The sequence below is a fragment of the Benincasa hispida genome, chromosome 12, assembly GCF_009727055.1.
Source record: "Benincasa hispida cultivar B227 chromosome 12, ASM972705v1, whole genome shotgun sequence".
NCBI lineage: Eukaryota > Viridiplantae > Streptophyta > Magnoliopsida > Cucurbitales > Cucurbitaceae > Benincasa > Benincasa hispida.
Window position 1 is genome coordinate 18501859 of NC_052360.1, and position 18438 is coordinate 18520296.

The following is an 18438-nucleotide window of genomic DNA, read 5'->3' on the forward strand; positions in this document are numbered from 1 at the left end:
TATATGAAGTACTTTCTCCTGTTTATCATTCTGAAAGTGGAAGCTAGAGAAAAAAGAATTGAGCCGGTTTAAGTATTGCAAATCTTTACTAACAAAAATGGGAAAGAAAGGGAAAATATAATTGGTCTATATATCTATCTATAATTGAATTATATTGAACATTGTTATATATACGAAATGATAGAATATATTTGACGACCAAATAGGTCCTGATAGAGATCGGGTTAGAAGTGAGAGAGTGAAACACATAGCCGACCGAAATCCAATAGGAGGCAAACACTTTTCAATAGAGGAATCGTATTCTACATGACTGTAATGGTTCCAGTATAATACAAATGAAAGGAAAAGGGGAAGGACAATCATAATGCATACATATCTTAAAAGAGGGGGATATGGCCGAATTGTAGACGCTACGGACTTAATTAGATGAGCCTTGGTATGGAAACCTACTAGTGATAACTTTCAAATTCAGAAGAAAACCCCTGGAATGAAAAATGGGCAATCCTGAGCCAAATCCTTTTTCAAAAACAAAAAAGGGTAGGTGCAGAGACTCAATGGAGCTGTTCTAACAAATGAGTTGACTACGTTCGATAGTAGGGAATGAATCCTTCCATCGAAACTCCAGAAAAAAAATGAAGATAACCGTATTACGTACTGAAATAACTATAGTTTGATTAATGAACAACAGTCGAATCTCGTCTTCTTTTTGATATTTATATATAAATATACAAAATGATTATCAAAATGAAGAATTGTTTATGAATCGAATTCCAATATCTCAGAGTTGAAAAGGAAATCAAAATATTTCATTAATCAAATCATTTACTCCATCATAACATAGTCTGATAGATCTTTTGAAGACTGATTTAATCAGATGCGAATAGAATAAAGATAGAGTCCCATTCATACATGTCAATACCGACACAAAAATGAAATTTAATAGAAGAGGAAAATCCGTCGACTTTAAAAATCGTGAGGGTTCAAGTCCCTCTATCCCCAAAACCCTAAAAAGGCCGTTGGCCTCTTTAATTTTAATTATTTATCCTTTCATTAGCAATTCAATCTCGTTAATGTTTCATTTCATTTCGACTCTCTTTCACAAGCGTAATTTGAGCGGGAAATTTGAATTTCTTATCAACAAGGCTTGTGGTATGTATTCTATATGATACAGTAACAAACGAACATCCTTGCCAAGAATCCCTTGTGAAGTTTGAATGATTAACATACTGTCTATGTACTGAAACTTCCAAAGTCTTATCCAAGCCGCTGAATTTTCGTGGATCTTCAAAAAGAAAGACTTTGGAATACCTTTTTTTCTGTTTACAATTGACATAGACCACAAGGTCATCTATTAAATATAAGGAATAAGTGATGATGGAAATGGCGGGATGAAGCTCTCAGGTTGGTATGAGGCAAGGACTGAAAATCTCTCCGTGTCAAACCACGTTCAAGATCTGGATTTCTTTGGCACATCAGGATCAATTTGGAAATCTACCTTTACTAAAACTATATAGTATTCGTTTACTTCTATTTATAATTGATGAGTAAAATAGACACAAGTAAAGATATAGAGATATTATATAAATATGTAAAGGAATATATATAGATATGTAAGAAAAGAATTTTATTTTTTGTTTCCTCTTCTTTTTTTATGTGTTCATACTCTGTCTCCTCGCGATCATTAATACTTTATACATATTTGAAAGGTTCAATTAGTTCCTTATAAGATCCCAAAAGTCTAGTCTCGGGGAGTTGAAAGGTTCGGGAATGGCCAAGATTCATCTCAGAGATACTAGTACAATTAGAATCCGATTCTCTTTTCAATATTATATTTCTTCATTTCCCCCTATGTGACTTTTTTAAAATACACATCTAAGTCATATGCGTGATACATAGTTCATAATGAGAATGCATTTAGTTTCATCCTATAGCTCGGCCATCCAAAAATAAGTATGTTTAAAATTTTGATAAATCTCACCAAATCTCTAATTGTCTTTTTTTTTTTATATTGTCAATAATAATAGATAAGATGAATGAGACTTCAATTACTATGCTATACTCTACGAATAGAAGTAGCAATGTATTTGAAATATCTTTGAGGTTGTCCGAAAGTGAAAGATTAGTTTCGTATTATTTTAATGAGCATCTTGTATTTCATAAAAATTGGGTGCAGTATAATCCTACGGTAAGGGCCATCCTACGCTACACTTTCAGGCATTAAAATATGCTTTAGACGTGATGATTAGTCATAAGAAAAATTCCCAACATATCATAAGAATTCTCCTTTCGGGAATATCCGCACTTTTCCACAACCCAGAAAACAACGAATTCTAGATTTATCCTTGCGGAAATACTCTTATGCATACCGCTCTTCGCGGTTGAATTCTTACCATGACCTCGATTCCTCTAGTAATACATCCTAGCTAACAGTCCGCCTGGTGCTAAATCAATAAGCACATTGGGGAACGTAAGATAATTGTATACCATATACATATAAATGCTCAAGTGGAATGGCCATTCCCTGGGCTTTATTTGTAAAGTCTCTATTCCTTGTAATCGAAACCCAAAGATCTATGAACCAGTCACTGTTGGACTCGCCAGAAGACAAATGACCTGCATCTTTTTATTCCCCCCTATTTTTAATATAAGTATTTCCCATTTTACAATGAAAAATTGATGAAGATCACCTCGTTCCTTTTGTTATTCTGCACAAAAGTATGTTGCCTAATTTACTAATTCATAGGAAAGAGCGCTGTACTTTTTGTAATGAAAAAGTTTCAGGAGGAGGATGATCTCTGAAAGTAGATGATGGTTGAAGAGTAATCCTTGATCGTAATTCCAGTATGAGTAATTGGGCCAACATGAAATTTGTGGTTGGTCGTAAAATACCGATCATCTCCTCTTGAGACTTAATTCAATCTTCAAGATTTCTCGAGATATTTTCTTAACGAAGTTTTGTTATAGCATCTATAACAGCCTCGGTTTAGGTGGAACACCCGGAAATATGCACGACAGGAATTAACTTATCGACTCCCCGAATCGTACTATAAGAATCGGTATGTAGACATCCCTCCTGTAATTGTCATGCTCCCATAGCAAATAACATATTTAGTTCAAGGCATTTGCTCATGATAATCTTACTAAGAAAGGAGCCATTTTTATTGTTACCGTGTGGCCCGCGTGTTTAAAATTAAGTCTGCCTGTCTGGGACTAGATCTGAACCAGTCCATAACGATGAAAGTCGAATCTTGAACCTATAATGAAGCAAATTCAATGAAGCAACAATTGGTACCATGAGAGAAGCGACCATAAACTGGAGAGAGTCTTACCAATTTGAAAATCATTTTGAATGTAGTTGAAATAACTGAAGTTTGGGTGTTGTTCGATAAGTAAGGGAAACTCGATGGAATTCATAACTGTCTCAATGTTTTTTTTTTTAAATTGTCTGAATATTCAAAACTAAGACCATCCAATGCTCCTTTTCACCATGGCATAAACTAACTCGACAATTAGGATAAGCACGAAAATTATAGCTTCTATAAAACGGATACCCCTAATACATCAAAACTCATTGCCCAGGGATAAAAAAAACCATTTTCAACATCAAAAACAAAACAAAAACTAGAGACAACATATAATACAGGATTCTAGAATTGTACCCAAGCATCACCCTTTGGTTCTATTCCCGATTCATAACTCGAAAGTTTCTCTGGCTCTTTGCTAAGAGGGGCTAAACTCCAGAAATTAGAAATGCCAAAATAGGAAATAACACTTGATATTATTAGAAATACCCAGAAAATATCATATTCGTAAAGCAAAAACATAAACGTACCCCTATATCAATGTGGAAATATAACCGGATTAGTTCGATTCGAATTGAATTGAATTATTGTTTTTTGATGAGGATTACTTAAAACAATCAGTAATTCATTTTTTTTTTATCGAATCACCTCCTTTCGTTTGTTTGCTTCGGTAACTGTCTCGTTGAAGATTCTCCACTAGAAATCCTATTTATATTAATATCTATTATAATCCATAATAAATATATATTATATTAAATATTCATATTTATATAGAGAGGATACATATAGGTAGGAACTTCTATTTAGGATTTTTAGTTATTGAATAAGGAAAGAGAAGACGACTACTTTAGTTTTTTACTTTACTAGATAAGGATATCCAAGAAAAAAGCCTATTTGAGAATGTTTTAATGAAAGTTACCAAAGATCTTCGTTTCTCAACTCTAGCTTGTTCACAAATCAAATACAGTAAGTCGTTCCTAGATCCATGTGATTTACTAGTGCATTCGATTTGCATTAGGTTATGGTGGAGTTTTTAACCGGTTTCATGTCATGATTTTGACTCCAAAATTTACTAGAATGGGTAGGTATCCCAAAGAGAAGAAGTATTCCTAATTTCTTGATTTTGTATGGGAAAATAGGAAAAATTTCATATGTAATTCATCTACAAAGATAAGATATTAATGATGAACCAAATCAAGTGTCCCGTTACAAACAATACAAACAATAATGAGGAAGGGAAAACGATTCTATTTTTGAATTATTAATAATATAGGCTATACGGATCGAACCGTAGACTCTCTGGTAAAACAGTATCAAACTTATTATTATCAAAATGATTTGAACTGTTTCAAAAGACCAACACATGCATTTTTTTTGCATTGGCTTTTTCATTAACTCTATAAATATAAGTAAGTTAGTCTACCATATTTTTTCTTGACAGAAAGAAAAGGGAGATGGTTCCATGTGCTCTGATTCATTCTTTTGATTCGAATCTCGGAGCACTACCAAAGTTGTTTCAAAGAAGGGTTATCTTGACGTAGGTATGCTTCTGACCTAGATCAACTTAAGTTAAATGGAATCTCTATCGTCCTGCTTCTGCTTAAAGAATAAATATGAAACTTCATACACCTTAAAGTTGTTCATAAAGATAGGACGAAAAGATAATTTTTTTGAGGTCTGAATACTCATTTGCCTAGCATTGAATAGACTGGTATTCAACCATAATCAATATCTCAAATCATGAGGATTTTTTTTAGTGCCTAAATGGGGCACTCGATCGGACCGAACCTTTTTGCAGGCTACTATTCTCTTTGTTTTGTTCCCTAAAAGTAATAGAGTAAGACATCGATTTCTCATAAGATCAACTTTTTTTTATTACATGATGTAACTTCTCTGAAAAACATTGGCACGCGTGTAAACAAGTCTCTACCAACTGGCTATAGCCCTTGTGGCTTGTGACACATATCTTATCATGTAAATAATTTCTTGTCAAGATGAATATCTATGATCTATTTGTTGATTTGTTTCCATATGGTATTCTATCAATAATATTCGATTTATAATCTATCGTATGTGATGTGATGCCCATTTGTTTTCTTTGTGATGAAATGACCTACTTACTCAAGTGGTTAAGATATCGCTTATACGCAAGAGTCATTGGTTTAAATCCAATAGTAGGTAGAACTTATAGATACCACAGAAGCATGTATCTAAAGTTTCTATTTAACTTGTTCTAGTATTCATCTTTCCATCCACTTTATATTTATCCTATATTTATCAATTTTAATTGTAATTCTTTTTCCAATGAAAATTTCATTTTCAACTTGAATTATTTAGACGCATACTAGGTACGCCATTAATAGCCTCTACTCGTTCCAAGACTCGTCTGAGAGCTAAATTTGTCTCGATTGTTTGTCTCTTGCCCTGAGCTTCCTCGAGTATGCGTTCTGCTATTCAAGAGTTGCTGAGCTTCTGTGGATATCAATGTCACTAGCCTTTTCCGCATCATTTTACTAAAATAGTGACCTATTAATTTCTTATTCTAGCAAAACCACCCATCAGGGCCATCGTTAACAATCCGCATAGGAGTAAGGGATTTTCAAAAATACCTATATCTAAAACTGTGGCAATAGGTGCGTGATCTGGTAATACCCCAATTTGGCCACTATTCGTAACTAAAATGATTTCTTCACTTCTGAATCCCAACTAATTCGATTCAGAGTCAGGACACTAAGATTTAAGGTCATTTCTTTAATTTGCTCTCCATTTCTAAGTTCGTAGCCTTCGTAGAGGCTCATCGATTTACCTTACAATAAAAGGCTTGTTCGAGAAGACCATCTAATTCTTTGTAAGGATTAATTTAAACCTCTAATGTTTTTCTAGGCCAACGTATTTCCCAGGGAGCCAATAAATACTTCTGCTACGAAAAAAAGGTTGTAATAAGAAATTGCTCAATTTTCGTGCTCGGCACGGTTAAGCGATCCCTCTTCTGATAATTCGTCCAACCCAAGGATGCTATAATTTCTGCAGTTCTTTGTAATGTTGTAAGGTTTGTTACTCTTTGTGCAGTTTCATAAGTTCTTCACCAAGATTCGAGGTTGTAGCATAGTTGAGGTTGAATCTAAAGATCTACTGCTGGATAGATTTTGGCAGCTAATTTTCCTTGATAGTACGGTAGTAGCATCAAATGTGCAAATATGGTGACAGGAGCAGGTAGATCAATACGTCCGTAGTACATAAACAGCTTGAATAGAAATTATGGACCCCTTCCTTGGTAAAAGTAATTCTTCTTGTAAGGAACCCATTTCGGTACTAGAGTCGATGATAACCCACAGCCGAAAGGCATTCTACCCAGTAACGCGGAATACTCGAATCCCGCTGAACGAAATGGAAGATAATTGTCGATAAATAGAAGCACGTCTTGTTTCATTAACATCTCGAAATATTCTGCCATGTTTAGGGCAGTTAACCAACTCTCATACGAGCTCCCGGCGATTCATTCATCTAACCGTAGACTTAGAGCCACTTTTTGATCTGCAATATTTTTCTTCATTAATTACTTCGGATTTCTTTCATTTCCATGCAAAATCATTTCCTTCACGAGTTAAATTCACCTACTCCTCCAAATACGGATGCACCTCCAATGAGCTTGGAATGTTGTTGATTCAATTCCATAATGAGTACTTGTTTACCCACTCTACCCCTACGAATAGTCTATTTTTCTCCATGTGATAAGGGCCTAAAAGAATCCACTACTTTAAATCCTGTTTCAAAAAATAGATAATTTTGTATCTAACTGTATAAAAGCAGGGGCGGATCTATGAATAGGAAGATGTTGTGCAAGTATCTACAGGACCCAAATTATCAAAGGCTCCCAAAGCACGTTGAAAATTTAGCCGAGAGTCGCTCCGCCGACTGGAACACTTAGAAGAGTCTCATGTCAATCACTTCATATCCTCTCATTAGACCATTTTGTAGCACTCATAGCTACATCTCTAACTCGATTATTTCCTAATAATTGTGTACTTCACAAGTCACATTAATTTCTTGACCGCAGTATCTTGACCTTTAACTATCAAAGCGTTGTAAATATAGGCATTTTGCTCAGGGGAAAGCTACATGTAGTACCAGACCAATGATTTAAGTGATACGTCCCAAGTTTGTTTTTTCAAAGCGTGGAAACTTCAGGAACTAGAAGTCGTAGGATTTATTCTCACATAAAAAATGAAATATGGTCGACTTTTTTTTTGTTTAAAAAATTATTGAAATCCAAATAAATGTTCAATGGAAAAGCAAAGTTGATCGTTCATTATTCAATAAAAAATGAAATGGGGTTTGCACTCGATTTGTTGGTACCGTCCAATGGAATCAAATTCCAATTGTTGACTTACACCAATTTGAATGAGTCAAATTGCAAAGTTCAACCAACCCATTTTCAAATATCAAGTGGAAGGATAAAATCTTTCGAAAGTCTTTCATTTTCCTATCATTAATACATTACCATCCATATATCTATGGAATTCGAACCCAAACTCTATTTATGAGGTCATTTTTTTCATTTCAATTGGTCCTTATTTCTTATTTCAGCATATCGATTTTAGGTGTAATCTATTAGTTTTTTCTTTTTTCTACTATACCTTTCTTTTTTTTTTTCATAGGAATTCTGCATATTTTCACATCTAGGATTTACATATACAAACATATATCACTGTCAAGAGTGATTTTTTTTTTTTTCAATATTTTTGAGGAAAAAAGATTAGATTACAAATTTGAAAAAAAAAAAAAAAGGATTGGGTTTGGCGCCATACATATGAAAGAGTATACAATAATGTTGTATTTGTGAATTAAATACCATGGTCTAATAACGAACCATTTCTATTAGTTGATATATTAGTTGAGAATTTTGTGAAAAGGATTCCTATAAAAGGTTTCATTAACTCCTAATTCATGCGAAGTAGTGTTAAAAAGAGAAGAGGGAAGAGAAACAATTGGATTACGTGGAAGCCGCCCTAGTGCAGGGAGAAAAACCACGATATAAAGTCTTTTCTTATTAAAACTGATACACTAAATACATAGGGACTCACTGTATAAATAGACAGTAGGAAGCCCTAAGGGTCTTACACAATTACATAAATGCCCCTAGGTTAAAATCCCTATTTCCAAAACTCCCCCTCAAGTTGGTGCATAGATATCAACAAGCCCCAACTTGCTTACACAATAATTTAAATTTTGTCTCAATAACACTTTTGTAAGAACATCAACAACTTGTTGATTCGAAGGAATATAAGGGATGCATATGTTTCCACTGTCCAACCACTCCTTAATGTAGTGTTTGTCTATCTCTACGTGTTTAGTTCTGTCATGTTGAACTGGGATGTTTGCAATACTGATGGCGGCTTTATTATCACAAAATAATTTCATTGGAAGCTCATTATCTTGCTGGAGATATGATAATACTTTCTTCAACCAGATTTCTTCACAAATTCCTAGACTCATGGCCCAATACTTTGCCTCAGCACTACTTCTAGCAACAACTCCTTGTTTTTTACTTCTCCAAGTGACTAGATTTCCCTAGAAAAACGTACAATATCTAGACATAGATATTCTATCAACAACAGACCCTGCCCAGTCAGAATCAGTGTAAGCTTCAACAGATCGTTTATTAGTTTTCCTGAACATTAGACCTTTACCAGGAGTTCCTTTTAGATACCGAAGAATACGTTCAACTGCTATCATATGATCTTCACAAGGAGCTTGCATGAACTGACTCACATAAGAAATATCTGGTCTTGTGTGAGACAAGTATATCAACTTCCCAACTAACCGCTGATACCTTTCTTTATTAATAGGAATTCCATCATTCTTATCATCGATTTTTGCATTGTATTTTACCGGCGTGTCAACAAGTTTACACCCAGTCATACCTGTTTCCTTTAGCAAGTCCAGTATATATTTTTGTTGAGAAACTAATATACCCTCTTTTGAGCAAGCCACTTCCATTCCCAGAAAATATCTTAGTTCCCGAGGTCTTTAATTTCAAATTCTTTAGCCATCTTTGTCTTTAGTCTTGTGACTTCTACATCATCATCCCCAGATAACGCAATATCATCAACATAGACAATAAGAATAGCAATTTTCCCTGATGTCGATCTTCTTACAAAAAGAGTGTGATCAAAATGTCCTTGAACATATCCCTGTGCTTTCACAAACATCGTGAACCTGTCAAACCAGGCCCTTGGAGACTGTTTCAGTCCGTATAGTGATTTCCTCAATCTACACACTTTATTTTTAAATTTACTCTTGAACCCAGGAGGGGGACTCATATAGACTTCCTCCTCAAGTTCCCCGTTCAAAAAAGCATTTTTAACATCAAGTTGGTGTAGGGGCCAATCTTTATTCACAGCTACTGACAGAAGCACTCGGATCGTGTTAAGTTTAGCCACAGGTGAAAACGTCTCAGAATAATCCACTCCATATATTTGGGTGAAACCTGTTGCAACAAGTCTAGCCATGTATCGATCAATCATCCCATCTGACTTGTACTTTATAGTAAACACCCATTTACATCCTACTGTTTTGTGCACTTCAGGCAAAGTCACCGGTTCCCAGATTTTATTCTTTTCCAGAGCTCTTATTTCTTCCATAATAGCAGACCGCCATTTTGGTTTTTTCATTGCAACACTTATGTTATCTGGAACAACTTCAGTGTCCAAGCTAGTAGTAAAAGCCTTGAACTCAGATGTCAGATTACTATATGTCATGTAACTATGCATAGGATATTTAGTACATGAACGGGTACCTTTCCTCAGGGCTATAGGAAGATCAAGTGACGCNAGAATCCGATTCTCTTTTCATATTATATTTCTTCATTTCCCCCTATGTGACTTTTTAAAACACATCTAAGTCATATGCGTGATACATAGTTCATAATGTAGAATGCATTTAGTTTATCCTATTAGCTCGGCTCATCCAAAATAAGTATGTTAAAAATTTGATAATCTCACCAAATCTCTAATTGTCTTTTTTTTTAATATTTCAAATCAATAATAATAAGATGAATGAGACTTCAATTACTATGCTATATCTAGAATAGAACGTACAAATGTATTTGAATATCTTGAGTTGTCGAAGTGAAGATTAGTTTCGTATTATTTAATGAGCATCTTGTATTTCATAAAAATTGGGGCCAATATAATCCTTACGTAAGGGCCATCCTACCCAACTTTCAGGCATTAAAATATGCTTTAGACGTAGATGATTATCATAAGAAATTCCCAACATATCATAAGATTCCCTTTCGGGAAAATCCGCACTTTTCCAAACCCAGAAAACAGACGAAATTCTAGGATTTATCCTTGCGGAAAATACTTTTATGCATACCTCTTCCGATTGATCTATAACATACTCGATTCTCGTAACACATTAGCTAACAGTCCGCCTGGTGCTACATCATAAGCACATTGGGAACGTAGATAATTGTAACCATATACATATAAAATGACTGCAATGGAATGCCATTCCTCGGGCTTTATTTGTAAAGTCTCTATTCCTTGGTAATCGAAACCCAAAGATCTATGAACCAGTCCATGTTTGACTGGCCAAGAAGACAAATGACCCTGCATCATTTTTATTCCCCCCCCCCCCTTATTTTTATATAAGTATTTCCCATTTACAATGAAAAATTTATGAAGATTCACTCGTTCTTTGTTATTCTGTACAAAAGTATACTGCCTAATTTACTAATTCGTAGGAAGAGACTGCACTTTTGTATTTGAAAAAAGTTTCAAGAGGGATGATCTCTGAAGTAGATGATGGTTGATAGAGTAATCCTTGATCGTAATTTCCAGTATGAGTAGTTGGGCCAACATGAAATTTGTGGTTGGTCGTAAAATACCGATTCTCCTCTTGAGACTTAATTCAATCTTCATAGATTTCTCGAGATATTTTCTTACGAAGTTTTGTTATAGCATCTATAACAGCCTCGGGTTTAGGTGGACAACCCGGAAAATATGCATCGACAGGAATTAACTTATCGACTCCCCGAATAGTACTATAAGAATCGGTATTGAACATCCCTCCTGTAATTGTACATGCTCCCATAGCAATAACATATTTTAGTTCAGGCATTTGCTCATATAATCTTACTAAAGAAGGAGCCATTTTCATTGTTACCGTGCCCGCTGTTAAAATTAAGTCTGCCTGTCTNAGGCTTCTCACCATGATTTACTATCTGTGTATCAGAAACTTCAGTAGTAACTTCTACATCATCATTAGCACGGACTATTTCATCCTCCGTAACTTCGATCATTCCATCCTCTACAGTTTCCCTTTCTACTACTCTCTTAGTATCACTGCTTCCTTCCCCCTTGTCATGCCTGCCTTCATCATCCTCCATACATAAATGAACATCATTAGGAATACACGTACCTGGACCTGAAGACAGGTCTGACTCCTGCACTGGAGCCAATAGTTCTGGTTTAACAGGTGACATTGCTTCCTTCCTGAGATTCTTCCTGTAGTACGTTTTCCAAGGAACTTGATTGGTAGGAAGAACCAGACTATCATGATCAGGATTAGGTTTAGACAAGGTTTGAATAGGCACTAACTCTAAAGGAATAGCATAAGAGGACCAATTAGTCTCTTCTTCATTTATGTTCTCCCCCTAAAGATGGCTAACGGGAAAGAACGACTGATCCTCAAGAAAGGTGACATCCATAGAGACATAGTACTTTCGAGATGACGGATGATAGCACTTATATCCACGTTGATGGAGTGGATATCCAATAAAGACACACTTCTGAGCACGAGGAGAAAATTTCATGCAGTTTGGACCATGGGAGTGAACAAACGCAACACAACCAAAAACCCGAAGAGACATCAGGGATCAACCACGTAGTAGGAAAAGACTCTTTAAGCAACTCTAAAGGGGTATGAAGATTATGAATACGAGAGGGCATCCGATTAATGAGATGAGCAACAGTAAGAACTGCATCTCCCCAAAGGTATGACAGAAGGGTGGCAGATAACATAAGAGATCGGGCTACTTCAACCAGATGCCGATTTTTATGCTCAGCTACTCCATTTTGTTGTGGAGTGTAAGCACACGAACTCTGGTGAACAATACCTTTAGAGTCGAGAAATTTTCTGAAATAGGCATTAAAGAACTCTCGCCCATTATCACTTCTTAAAATCCCAATCTTTGTTTTAAATTGAGTTTCGACAGTTGTGTAAAACTGTTGGAAAATAGAGGACACTTCAGATTTATCAGTGAGCAGGAAAACCCAGGTGAGACGGGTGTTCATCTATAAATGTGACAAACCACCGTCTTCCCGTGGAAGTAATAACCGGTGAGGGACCCCATACATCACTATGAATAAGAGAAAAAGGACTCGAGGGTTTATAAGGCTTAGAATGAAAAGAAACACGATGTTGCTTGGCACGAATACAAAACATCACAATTAAAAGAAGAAGTACTAACATTACGAAATAAATGAGGAAATAAGTATTTCATATATTGAAAATTCGGATGTCCTAAGCAAAAATGCCATAACATAACATCATTTTCAGAAACAAAGAAATTTAAAGACATAAACCCCGATTGGTGATCATTCCTAAAGGAAGCCTTGTCAAAAAGGAAGTAGAGTCCCCTATCGTGTCGGGCAGTGCCAATCGTCATCCCCGATTTCAGGTCCTGAAATAAAACTAAATCAGGTGAGAAAATCGCCTTACACCTCAAATCTCTTGTTAGTTTACTGACAAATAACATATTATATGATATTTTAGGCACATGTAAGGTATCACGTAAAATTAAACCATGAAATGGAGAGATATTGCCCTTTCCTGCAACAGGGGCAAAAGACCCGTCTGCAATTCGAATCCTCTCATTACCAGTACACGGATTATATGTCATAAATAACTTTAAGGAACTCGTAAGATGATCAGTAGCCCCTGAATCCAAAATCCATGGTTTCTTACCATTCACACTAATTAGGCCAAAAGAAGGAAAATTACCTGACTATGCAATTGCACTAACCCCAACGGTACTTGAACTGTGTTTACTGTCACCAGGAGATTTCTTCTGAGTTTGGTCATCTACTGAATCGCTTTCCAGGGCACGACTAGTATTAGATTTTTCGTGAGACTGTCGTCGTCTGCTATTTAGGGGCTTTCCGTACCAACATTGATCCTTCGTAAGCCAAAGCTTTTTACAATGTTCACAAAACGGGAGGAGGTTTCTTATCACCATCTGTACCGGACGGCTTGGCAACAAAAGCAGCTGCATCAGTAGTTGAGGTGGTATTATCAATGGCACACGACCGATCTTCTTCCAGCCGTATTTCAGAACAGACTTCTCGAAGTGAAGGAATCGGACGCTGGCCCAAGATCCGACTATGAACCCCATCAAACTTTGGATTTAATCCAGCCAAAAACACATAAACATGATCTGCTTCCTCAATCTTCAAATATTGGGCCCCATCCTGTGGACAATTCCAGACAATTTCTCTACACAAGTCCATTTCCTGCCACAGCATAAACAGTTTGTTAAAATAAGAGGTAACATCCATAGACCATTGTTTGGATTCATGAACCTGTTTATCGAGTGTATATAGCTGAGAGGCATTCTATCATTTAGAATATAGATCTTGCACCACCTCCCAGATATCCTTGGCTGTGGCAGCATATAGTAACGGTCTTCCTATCTAGGGTTCCATATTTTTCACCAAGACAGAACGTAGCAACGAATCTTCTCCTTTTCAAATTCGTTCTTGTGGATCACCTTGGGCCGGCTTTGGAATTTCACCTGTCAAATATCCAAACTTGTGGCGCCTTTCTAAGGCCATCCAGATCAATTGAGACCAAGAAAAATAGTTTTGGCCATTTAATTTTTCTCCGACGATAAATCCTACAGAATTACCCATCGAACCAAATAAGTAGGAAACGTTAGGCACTATAGGTAATGAGTTTACCGGATTTTTTGAATAAACCCGTTGAGGATTTGCACCGAACATCGTATCCAGATTAGAAATCTGCTATTGTAAGTAAGCCAATCGTTGTCTTACATCATCTGGGTAACGAGCTGAACCACAATTTATCGGAACAGGTATTGGTTGCTCGAGACCTCTATTTTTGGATGTGAAAAAACCATCGGTTCAACTATTGAAGGAAACCAGATCACCGAGTCGGGCTGGATGGGCTGAAAGTGGATCGTCTGGTGCAAAAAACTGGGTAGAACAGATTTTGAGTCGGACAGATGAGCTCTCGGGTCGTGGGTCGGATCGTGGGTCGGATCATGGGTTAAAATGAAGGACTCGCGGGTCGGACTGAAACAAAATATTCTGCCTCGGGTCGGATCGGTTCGAGTTTTCAGATCAATTCGAGTCGAAATTAAAATACCGGTGGCTAGTCTGCCTTGGTTTAACCCCGATCGGTCCGGTTTTCTCCAGACCGGTACTAACCCTAATCTGATCCTCCCACTCTTCTTCTCGACCCTAATACTGCTTCCTCTGCCCTGATAATTCTGATCGACGATCAACACCTCCTCGCGGTCAAATTGTTCCTCACGTTCGAGACCGCCGAATCTGCCGTGACTGCCGCCGACTCTACCCTAATCGTGATAGCTTCGATCAGGAATCGAAGGTTCCTCGTGGCCGGCTCCAGCTCTGATCAGATTTTGACTTGTTCTGGAATAGTGATACCCGGTTGGCTGAGGACAATTTTCCAAGGATTGTACCTGAACGACAGATATTAATTTCGGTAGGGCATCCTGAAAACATTCCTTTACCGCTGCCCGGATTGCCGCTCTCATGTGGAAACTTGAAGACCCATCAACAGAGAAGGATTGAGGTTGATTCTCTTCCATAACAACTAGGTTTTCATCACCGCACTCTGATACCATGTTAAAAAAGAGAAGAGGGAAGAGAAAACAACAGGATTACGTGGAAACCCTAGTGCAGGGAGAAAAACCATGATATAAAGTCTTTTCTTATTAAAACTGATACACTAAATACACAGGGACTCACTGTATCAATAGACAATAGGAAGCCCTAGGAGTCCTACACAATTACATAAATGCCCCTAGGTTAAAAACCCTATTTCCAACAAGTAGACCTTGTTGTTGCGAGAATTCTTAATTCATGAGTTGTAGGGAGGGACTTATGTCACCACAAATAGAGACTAAAGCAAGTGTTAGATTCAAAGCTGGTGTTAAAGATTATAAATTGACTTATTATACTCCTGAATATGAAACCAAAGATACTGATATCTTGGCAGCATTCCAAGTAACTCCTCAACCGGGAGTTCCACCTGAGGAAGCAGGGGCCGCTGTAGCTGTTGAATATTCTACTGGTACATGGACAACTGTGTGGACCGATGAGCTTACTAGTCTTGATCATTACAAAGGACGATGCTATGGAATCGAGCCTGTTCTTGGAGAAGAAAATCAATATATTGCTTATGTAGCTTATCCTCTAGACCTTTTTGAAGAAGGTTCTGTTACTAACATGTTTACTTCCATTGTCGGTAATGTATTTGGATTCAAGGCTTTACGTGCTCTACGTCTGGAGGATTTGCGAATCCGTACTGCTTATATTAAAACTTTCCAAGGCCCGCTTCATGGTATCCAGGTTGAAAGAGATAAATTGAACAAGTATGGTCACCCTGTATTGGGATGTACTATTAAACCAAAATTGGGATTATTCGCTAAGAATTATGGTAGAGCAGTTTATGAATGTCGATGCAGTGGACTTGATTTTACCAAAGATGATGAAAACGTGAATTCCCAACCATTTATGCGTTGGAGAGACCGTTTCCTATTTTGTGCGGAAGCTATTTATAAATCACAGGCTGAAACAGGTGAAATCAAGGGACATTACTTGAATGCTACTGCAGGTACATGAGAAGAAATGATCAAAAGGGCTGTATTTTCCCGAGAATTGGGAGTTCCTATCATAATGCATGACTACTTAACAGATGGATTCACTGCAAATACTAGCTTGGCTCATTATTGCCGAGATAATGGTCTACTTCTTCACATTCACCGTGCAATGCATGCCGTTATTGATAGACAGAAGAATCATGGTATGCACTTCTGTGTACTAGCTAAAGCGTTACGTATGTCTGATGGAGACCATATTCACGCTGGTACCGTAGTAGGTAAACTTGAAGGGGAAAGAGAAATCACTTTAGGCTTTGTTGATTTACTAGGTGATGATTTTATTGAAAAAGGCTGAAGCCGCGGTATTTATTTCACTCAAGATTGGGTCTCTTTACCAGGTGTTCTACCAGTGGCTTCCGGTGGTATTCACGTTTGGCATATGCCTGCTCTAACCGAGATTTTTGGCGATGATTCTGTACTACAATTCAGCGGAGGAACTTTGGGGCACCCTTGGGGTAATGCACCTGGTGCCGTAGCTAACCGAGTAGCTCTAGAAGCATGTGTACAAGCTCGTAATTAGGGACGTGATCTTGCTCGTGAGGGTAATGAAATTATCCGTGAAGCTAGTAAATGGAGTCCTGAACTAGCTGCTGCTTGTGAAGTATGGAAGGAGATCAAATTTGAATTTGAGGACGGAAATGGATACTTTGTAATCCAGTAATTACTCTTCGTTCTTTTAATTGTAATTGATTTTCAAATTAAACTAAACTCGGCCCAATCTTTTACTAAAAGGATTGAGCCGAATACAAGTACTAAGATATTATTGTGTATCTTTTTGCTAGATATACAAAATTGAAATAAAAATCTAAGACGAAACAACTTAAACATTTTAATTGTTGTGCTGGATCCGCAATTAAGCCTATGGATCCTTAGGATTGGTGTAGTCGTTTAATAGATTATATCCCATAGCGTCGTTTCAGATCCGGGATCGAGCCAAGTATCACAACTTCTTCTACCCATCCTATATATTGTCCTTTTTTGTTCTGGCTTGGAATACAAATTTTTTAGCAGACGAGATTTTATGAAAAAGTTCTTCATATTCATAGGGAGAACAACGATTTTTTTTATGTGAATTTGACATAACATGTTAGAAACCGCTATTTAAAAATGAAAAATTTAATTGAAAAAACAAAATTCTCTTTTGCGAGGACGCTAAGTATCACTCACTATATATAACATATAACGGAACCCTTTTTTTTTAAGACCGACTCGTTAGTAGTTAATAATCCTAGTGATTGGATTTAGATCCTATTCTGATAGGAAATGAGATATTCAAATGATTTCTTTTTTATCGAATGACTATTCATCTATTGTATTTTCATGTAAATAGGGGCAAGAAAGCTCTATGGAAAAAAGATGGTTAAATTCGATGTTGTCTAATGGGGAGTTAGAATACAGGTGTAGGCTAAGTAAATCAATCAATAGTCTTGGTCCTATTGAAAGTGAAGGATCAATTATAAATGATATGAATAAAAACATTCCTAGTCATAGTGATAGTTACAATTCTAGTTACAGTACTCTTGATGATTTAGTCGGCATTCGGAATTTCGTATCTGATGACAGTTTTTTAGTTAGGGATAGTAATAGCAGCAGTTATTCCATATATTTGGATAATGAAAATCAAATTTTTGAGATTGACAATGATCCTTCTTTTGTAAGTGAACTAGAAAATGCTTTTTATCGTTTTTGGAACTCTACTTATCAAAATAATATATCTAAGAGTGCTGACTCCCACTATGATCGTTACAGGTATGATACTAAATATAGTTGGAATAATCACATTAATAGTTGCATTCACAGTTATCTTGGGGCTCAAATCTGGATTGATAGTTACATTTTAAGTGGTAGTCACAATTACAATGACAATTAAACTTATAGTTATATTTGTGGTGAAGGTGGAAATAGTAGTGAAAGTGAGAGTTCCAGTATAAGAACTAGCACGAATGGAAGTGATTTAAATAGAACAAAAAGTTTTAATGATCTAGATGTAACTAAAAAATACAGGCATTTGTGGGTTCAATGTGAAAATTGTTATGGATTAAATTATAAGAAAATTTTTAAATCAAAACTGAATATTTGTTAACAATGTGGATACCATTTGAAAATGAGTAGTTCAGATAGAATCGAACTTTTGATTGATCCAGGTACTTGGGACCCTATGGATGAAGACATGGTCTCTTTGGATCCCATTGAATTTCATTC

The 18438-nt window shown here is 36.5% G+C and overlaps 3 pseudogenes; 1 reads left to right on the forward strand and 2 right to left on the reverse strand.

The window, feature by feature from the left end:
• Positions 1 to 2724: 2724 nt before the first annotated feature.
• On the reverse strand, positions 2725 to 3576 carry LOC120067427 (annotated as a pseudogene).
• Positions 3577 to 3647: 71 nt separating this feature from the next.
• Positions 3648 to 9224, reverse strand: LOC120067428 (annotated as a pseudogene).
• A 6204-nt stretch (positions 9225 to 15428) lies between these two features.
• Positions 15429 to 16868, forward strand: LOC120068237 (annotated as a pseudogene).
• Positions 16869 to 18438: the final 1570 nt, after the last annotated feature.